This window comes from Suricata suricatta, chromosome 14 (genome assembly GCF_006229205.1).
Source record: "Suricata suricatta isolate VVHF042 chromosome 14, meerkat_22Aug2017_6uvM2_HiC, whole genome shotgun sequence".
Classification (NCBI taxonomy): domain Eukaryota; kingdom Metazoa; phylum Chordata; class Mammalia; order Carnivora; family Herpestidae; genus Suricata; species Suricata suricatta.
Window position 1 is genome coordinate 60,317,520 of NC_043713.1, and position 7,812 is coordinate 60,325,331.

A 7,812-nucleotide genomic window follows, 5' to 3' on the forward strand; every position below is an offset into this window, starting at 1 on the left:
ATCCAAATCAGCGTTTGAGATTTGTGAAAAGCAAGGGGGATTCTCTGTGAAACCCTGGGACATCACCACCTGGGTCTATTGCCATTCTTCCTAAGTTCCTAAGTGAAAGCAAAAGAATATTGGCTATCTCTATCAACTGGAATATTGAAAATGCACTGCACAGATCAATTACAGTGAAAATTTTGCTTTCACTGGGAACAGATGCCAGTTAGCAGGCGTGGGTGGGGGGTGGGGGGAGGAGGTTAAGAAGACAGGGTGCTAAAGGATAACAATGTTATTCATTGCTCAGATGCCCTGGACAAACCCCCATCCTCCACCACTGGGCTTCCTCACAGGTAAAATAAGGGTATTTCAGGGACTAGAGTAGGATAATGAGGTCCTGAGCCTTACAATCTTCTCTTATGGGCTTGATGCCTTGAAGGGTTCTTTATTGACTAATTTGGGGGAGAGGTTTTCAGGGATCTATTTGAATGCTAAAAGAGGTTCACTGTGGAGATTTTGCCCTTAAAGGGGATGGTAACTGATTCAATAGGGACACATTTTCAGTGTCTCCAAACTCTGCTATCATGGCATGCATGATAGAGCAAATGAAGGATGTCAAAGTGTCATTTGATTCACGTGGTTGGCTGTTTTTTTTAATTACCATTGTCAAATTCTAGAATTAGTTCCCCCTTTGGATATTTCCTAATAAATCTTGCCCCCGATCCCCTAAATATAAATCTTGGCCCTCAAAATTATTACAAGCAGAGGAACAGGAGAAAAGAATGGATATCTCTCAAAGGACCTTAGCAAAAGGGGATAGGTTTTGAGACAGGAAGCTTTTGAAATTTATTAAAGCCCCCTGGTATTTGAGCTGCTTTAGTATTCTGAGGCAGAGGCTGCTTTACAACAGTGGGGTTGAGTACCAGGAGTGTAGCTCCAGTGTCAACAATGACAGAGAGGGTCCCTGGGTGGCTCAGTCTGTTAAGCATCTGGCTCTTGGTTTGGGCTCAGATCATGATCTTCTGATTCATGAGATCGAGTCCCGCATTGGGCTCTGGCTGATAGTACAGAGGCTCTTGAAATCCTCTCTCTCTGCCCTTCTCCAGCTCTCTCTGTCTCTCTCAAAATAAATAAACTTAAAAAATTAAAATAACGACAGAGAGATTTATTACCTATCTGGAGTATTGTTTCTCTCAATTAAGAAGGAGGATTGGGCAAAGCCCCATCCTTGGGAATTAGGACTTTGGAGAAGCTGGCGAGAGGGCTGAAGTTACCTGGAACACTTCACTTTGTAACAATCTTTTTCCTCCACGTCCTGGGTCTCTGCAGTACCAGCACAGACCATGAGGCCTTTGGTTTTGTCCAGGGGCCTCCATTGCTGAGAGTCGAAAATTAAGAATTTTAGAAGTGTTTCTTCTGGTGTCTCACCTGGGGTGTGAAAGCTGGTTGTCAAACTAATTATATCTGGAGGGGCTATAGTTTCCCATTCGATCCTGGTCTTTTTAACTAAAAGAGAAAGATCCCAGTTCAGCCCCTTAATAAACACGGCATTAAGATGACCTGAGTGTTTTCAACATCTAAAATAAGACCAGAATTCTCTTTGAAAGCAAGCAGATGTTGATTACAATAGTCACAAACAGGTTCATCTGATTTTTGTGGGCAAGCCTGAATTTCATTCAAATGAACAAGCTTATGAAAAGCTACTGTAAATGCTCAGTGGAGGTCTTCAGCGAGTGTTCTAACATTTTCGTCAAAAGTGAGATTTTGTTTTTCTCTTTCAGGATGTTCCCACTGGGCAAGATTCAACCCCTAATGTTTGGCCTGGCCCTTCACCAACAAGCATTGGATTAATTGATCTAAATCTGAGAAATGAGGTTGGTAAGTTTCAACAACTCTATTAAATTCCTCAGCAAACTTATGGGGGTCCTCAGTCACTTTAGGCAACACTTTGATTATGGCTCCAAATTCAGTCTTAGTCCAGGGAACAGAAGGTATTTGGCATTGATTTGGATCTTCAGAAGATTCCACTTTAAAGGGACAGGTTCTGGGGCACCTGGCTAGCTCAGTAGGTTAAACGTCTGACTTTGGCTCAGATCATAATCTCATGGTTTGTGAATTCAAGCCCCACGTTGAGCTCTGTGCCGACAACTCAGTCTGGAGCCTGCTTCAGATTCTGTGTCTTCTTCCCTCTCTGCCCCTCTCCCACTTGCACTTGGTCTCCCCCTACCCCCGCCCACCGTCTCTCTCAAAAGTAAATATAACATTAAAAAAATAAAAGGGCAGGTTCTGATAGGTTCAAAGTAGGAGGGAGCAAGGAGAGGTTCAGCAAATTTGGGCTGGATAATTGGATGGGGAAACTGAGGGAAACTGAGGAAACAGAGGAGATGAAGGTGGTGCACGGGGAAAGGAGCAGATGGCACCCGAAGTGGGGCCTGAGCATGAAGTGGCTGCTGTGTGAGGGGAAAAGAGGCCTAAGATACCTTTTTGTCTTAGCCTCAGCCTAGAAACTATATTGTGCAGAGACAATTTTAGATTCCTAATAATATTTGAAAGCTTCAAAATACCAATCCAAATAGAACTGAATACCATCCCATTCAGTTTTGACAATTTTAGACACATGCCTGCCTGATTCAGTTTTGAGAAAAGGAAGTATGGGGAGGCTGGAAATTCCCCATGATGGCCTGAGCGGCTTCAAATTCTCCGTAACGGCTGGGGGTGTTCTTTAATTACTTTGGATCAAGTTAGTCCTTTTAGTTAGAAATGTTCATGAGGAGGAACCATGGTTTTTAAAGATAAAACCAGCCAGGTCGCAGAACGGGAGGGTCCTCTTAAAACATTTTGAGGACTGGGACCCCATTTCTTAGAGGTTTTTACCTAGAGCAGAAAAAGTCATAAACAACAGTTTTAATAGGCACAGCCTGGTTCCAAAAGGAATCAGACCAAGGGCTAGGACAGTTTCAGTAGAAACAGTGTGGTTCTAAAAAGGAGTTGGACAGGGGCGAGTGGGTGGGTCAGTCAGTTGAGCCTACAACTCTTGGTTTGGCTCTGGTCATGATCCCAGGGTCTTGGGATTCAGCCCCACGTCAGGCCCTGCATTGAGGGTGGAGCTTGCTTAAGATTCTCTCTCTCTCTCTCTCTCTCTCTCTCTCTCTCTCTCTGCCACCACACCCACATTCGGGGTGCCTGGGTGACTTAGTTAAGCGTCCAACTCTTGCTTTCAGCTGAAGGCATTATGTTACAGTTGGTGAGCTCAGGCCCTGGGCCTGCTTGGGATGTCCTTTCTCTTCTCTCTCTGCCCTCCCCCTGCTTGCACACACATGTGCACTCTCTCTCTCCTAAAATAGACTTCAAATTTAAAAAAAGGATGCTCACTCTCTCCTTCTGCCCCTCTCCCTCACTTGCCCTCTCTCTCGCTAAAATAAAAAAAATAAAATTGGACCAAAAGCCAAATGAGTACTCTCAGAAAGGACAAAGCTCTAAAACCGATCCCATTTGAAACTGGGAAAGCTCAAAATCCAGAACGTGGGGCTCCAAATCCAGGGAAGACTTACCCTCAAACTCAGCAAGAAAGCTGTGAGCTCTGTGGGTACCAGCAGCCGTTTGCTCACTAGTCTCAGAAATTGTTGGGAGGGTCTTCTCTGGATCCTACTTCTGATCTCCAAGTAATGTTGACCTTAAAAAAGTCTTTCATGTTATCAGCAAAAACGGGTTTATTAGGGGATAGCAGAGAACTGCAATTCAAGTGAGGGCAACAACCAGAGGCTAGTCCGACAAAGGAGAGGGACATTATGGTATGGAGAAGAAGAAGGGAGTTGGGAGGCTTGTTTTGAAGGAGCGCAATGGAGAAAGACAAGAGCTCAGGGTGATGAAGGCTTCTCGCTGGGGGAGTGGCTGGGGTGGTCAGGTTCATGTAGCAGCTACTCTGTTGGGACCTGTAATTGATGACTCTTTCCTGTTGATGCATCTGTGGCGGGTCTGTAATTGACAACCCTTGAGTCCAGTGGTAAGTCCTGAGAGCTGCTGCACTCCGTTTCAGCAAGGTTTCCCTTTATTCACTTTCACGGACTTCTCCGCAGCTCTGGTTTTTCTTTGAGAGGAAGAGAAAGAGGCGTGTGTGCGTGTGAATCAGCTTGGAGAGGAATGAACATCACCTACATATGTTTACACTGCTCACATAGGGACACCTACAACACTCACACCCCACATACACTCCCTCAGACAAGCACTTCCTCGACTCCTCACCCTCCTGTCCAAGCCTCATACCGTTTCGCTCTCATTTATTGGTCCTCTGGAGCCAAGGCAGGACCCTTCCTACACACGGAAGAACCTCGCTAAGCAGAAGAACCCTAGACAAGTGCGAACCTGGTGGGAGAGTGGGTGGGGCCAGCGATGATCCGCAACTTGAGGGAGGAGGGATTCCTTGGGCTCCAGGACCCTCCAGCCAAGAAGCCCAGCTGCCCTGCACTCACTGAGGGGCGATCAGCTTCTGCCCAAAGTGTGGGTCCGAGGGACGTGGTCTGGGGTTCCCTGGGCCCTCCGGAGGTTGCCCTACTCCATCTGGATCTAGCCCCCTGCAGTTCCACTCGGGCTCCTGGTCCCGCCTCACCCTCGTCGGCCGCCAGGGGTCTCTGTCTCCTAACTAGATGAGGCAGGGAAGGGCTCCAGCGCGCGGACTCGAACCGGCGGAGACCAGGATCGCCAGGCGGGCTCAGGGAGCTCCGAGTGAGGCCACGGGAAACTGAGGGTAGAATGAGAACAAGGACGGCGGGGCTTAGTGACCGCCGATTGACGCCAGTGGGCTTTTCCCGGGCTCCCAGGGCCGCGGCTGGGCGGGAGGGCGGGGGTGAGGGGTCGGGGGTGGAGGGTGGGGTTGATGCACAGCGCTCGGGCAGCAACTGGGGACCGTCAAAAATCCAAGGAAGTGCAGGAACTCAAAAATCCAAGGAAGTGCGGGAACGTAAAGAGTGGGGCCGCGACCTGTCGCCAGTAAATTAGTCCAGCTGCTCCGGAGAGCCCGCTGCAGCTCAATAGTAAAAATGAACATAGACAGCCCGTGTTCCCGCGGTTGCAAGAATAGAGAGACGCCCTGTATCCCTGCAGTTCAGGTCTGCTGTGTGTACCGGAGGTGCGCAGGGGTTCCCTTGGCCAGTGTTTGTGAGGCGGAATGGGGCCTGCCCAAATGTTCATCCATCTACCTGGATGGCTAGTACCGTGCTGTCTCACACTGAGCTCAGTGGTTAGAGCCTGCTTGATTATACGTGAGAAGTTAGAAGGAACAAGATATGTCGACATGATGTTCAGGTACATTTGAAAACTTGGAACAAAATGCAAGGTGTTCTGCATAAACTACAAGGCCCCAGAGACACCGGCTCCCTCTCCTGATCTCCCAGCCCTTCTTGTATCAGGTCACATCGGCCTCCTCGCTGTTCCTTAAATTTGTCAGGCATACCCTTCCCCAGGACCTTTGCACTTGCTGTTCCTTCTCCAAGGGAGCACTCTTCCCCAAGCACCTTCCCTGACTACTCCTCTCACTTCCTTCCAGGGTAGCTTCTCCTGGCCATCCATCTAAGCTAACAGTTGCCACTCTCTCCCCCTAACTCCTCCCTTTTTCTCATCACACAACATACTATAGCATAACATGTCTTTGTTCTGGCCCCTGCCACACACTGGAACTTTGCTTCAGGATTTGGTCTCGGCACAGTAGTGTCTCCAGGACTTAAAACAATGCCAGGCTTCGGAGCAGATCAGTAGCTATGTGTAATGAATGACACTGGGTTTCCTTCCAGGAATAGGGAGTACATGGGACTAGGGGACAAAGGTGGGAACAAGGGAGTCCAGCTTGGCCAATTGTTTTTCTTCTCTTAGTGAAAGATGGGAATTGGTTGACCACAGATTAGGATTTGTTGCTTATGTGTGGTGAGTGTGTCACATCCATGTCAGTGTTCTTGGTATTTTTGTCTCCCTTGCCCCCCCTTTCCCCCCCGCCCCCCATCTAGCATGGAGGAGACCCCTCCTAGGGACCCTCTGGTCTGGAAATTTCTCTTCCCCAAGATGCTTTCTTCCCTCATGTGGGGTCTGTGCACCCTGTGTGTGGGGGACAGGGGGGTTCGAGACCTTAAGTTCCTCTGTCCCAGCCCCTCCCCTGGGAGAAGGCCAAACTTGGGGCTCTGGGAGGATCCTGGGAACCCAAATGTGTGTGGGTGTCTGTGCATGTGTGACAGGGCATTGTACAGGGATATCTTGGCCAGGAATGTAGCCAGGATACCATGTGGCTCATGGAGGACTGCGGGTAAGATGGTGACATCCCTGTGTGGGTGACACCATTGCACCATGCATGGTGACTGCCTGACCACTTGGCCTGAGCTCCTCTCCTCAGGCATGGACCTGAGGCGCTTGTGTTGGAGTAGTGCTAGGAGGGTGGGCCTGGCCCATCAGAAGGAAGTTGGGATGTGGGGTGTGGGGTAGTGGGCTCACTTGGCTCCCCCAGGCCTGGAAGGAGAAGTGGCAGGAGGAGAGGGTTAAGAAGGTTTCTCATTGGCTGAATTGCAGAAGTGGTGGATTTATTACAGAAGTTTCAAGGTACATCTTGTCCCTTTGGGGCCTGTAATTGATCATTCTTTTCTGTTGATGATTCTTCCGTTGGGGTCTGTAACTGACTGTTCTTCCTGTAATTGACATTGAACGATAGAGCTCCCTTTACTGGCCTCCCCTTCTATCCTCCAGAGTCTACTTTAGTGGGTTTCCCTTTATTGATTTGCACAGTGACAAATGCCAACTGAGCCAGGATATGCTTGAATGTGCCTCAGCTCTACAGCCCAGAAGTGACGCTGTGTCTCAGGGTGCAGGTTACAGGTTACAGGGCTGGAACCCAGTGGAGAGGGGACCCCTCAGGGCCAAGGCCACGTGAGTGCCATGTGAGGGAGAGCATTGGGCCTGGAGCTGGTAGCCAGTCTCACAGTGTGACCTGGGCAAGTCCTTCATCCCCTGTGGGCCTCAGTTTCTCCTATTAAAGCTGAGTGGGTGGAATCCAGTCTCTAAGGTCCCAGTCACCCCTCTTCAAGCTCCCCTCTGGCTTCTGGGGCAGCTAGGGCCCCTGATGGGCCTGAGAGCCAAGGGGTTGAGACTCCTTCCCAGGCGGGGAGTCCAGGCCCTGCTGCTGGAGGTGCAGGGGCTGGAGATCTTTCCTCCAGCCTCCAAATCAAGGGCAGCTGCCCCAGGAAAGCCAGAGATGGGTCTTTGGCCTCATAAACCGAGGGGCCTTGTGTTATCTGGGAGAGAGGAGACCAAATCCCTCCTTGGGCCCTGACTGTGGAGACCAGCAGCAAAGACTCTCACACCTTCCCACAGCCCCACATGTGTAGACCCCACAGATCCCAGCCTACAGCACCCCATTCATAGCCCTCACACCCTTCCAGCACCCCCCGAGCAGCTAGAAGCTGAGCTCACAGTGCTGAGCCTTCTCCTCCCACCTGGGCCTCAGTGCTGCCAAGGAGACACAGAGCAACCATTGCGGAGAGGGGTCTGAGACTTTCTGAGGAGGGACCACCCTGCGGTGGGTGACCCCAGGAGCTCTTCTCTGCCCCCTGCCTCAGAGCAGAGCAAGAGTCAGCGTAGGACATGTCGGTAGAAGGGCAGTGTCCTTGGGTGTCCCTTCCTTAGGTTCCAGGTGGACCTTCAGGACTTTGGGGGGTGGGGTGCTGCCTTTCTGGAAGCCCATCTGTAACAGGCTTCCAGAGCCTTATGCATGACTTTTGATCTATGTGGCGATGGTCAACCTGAAATCAGTGGTGGGACATGTGCACATGAGATGGAGGCCAGGGGGGTTGGCTG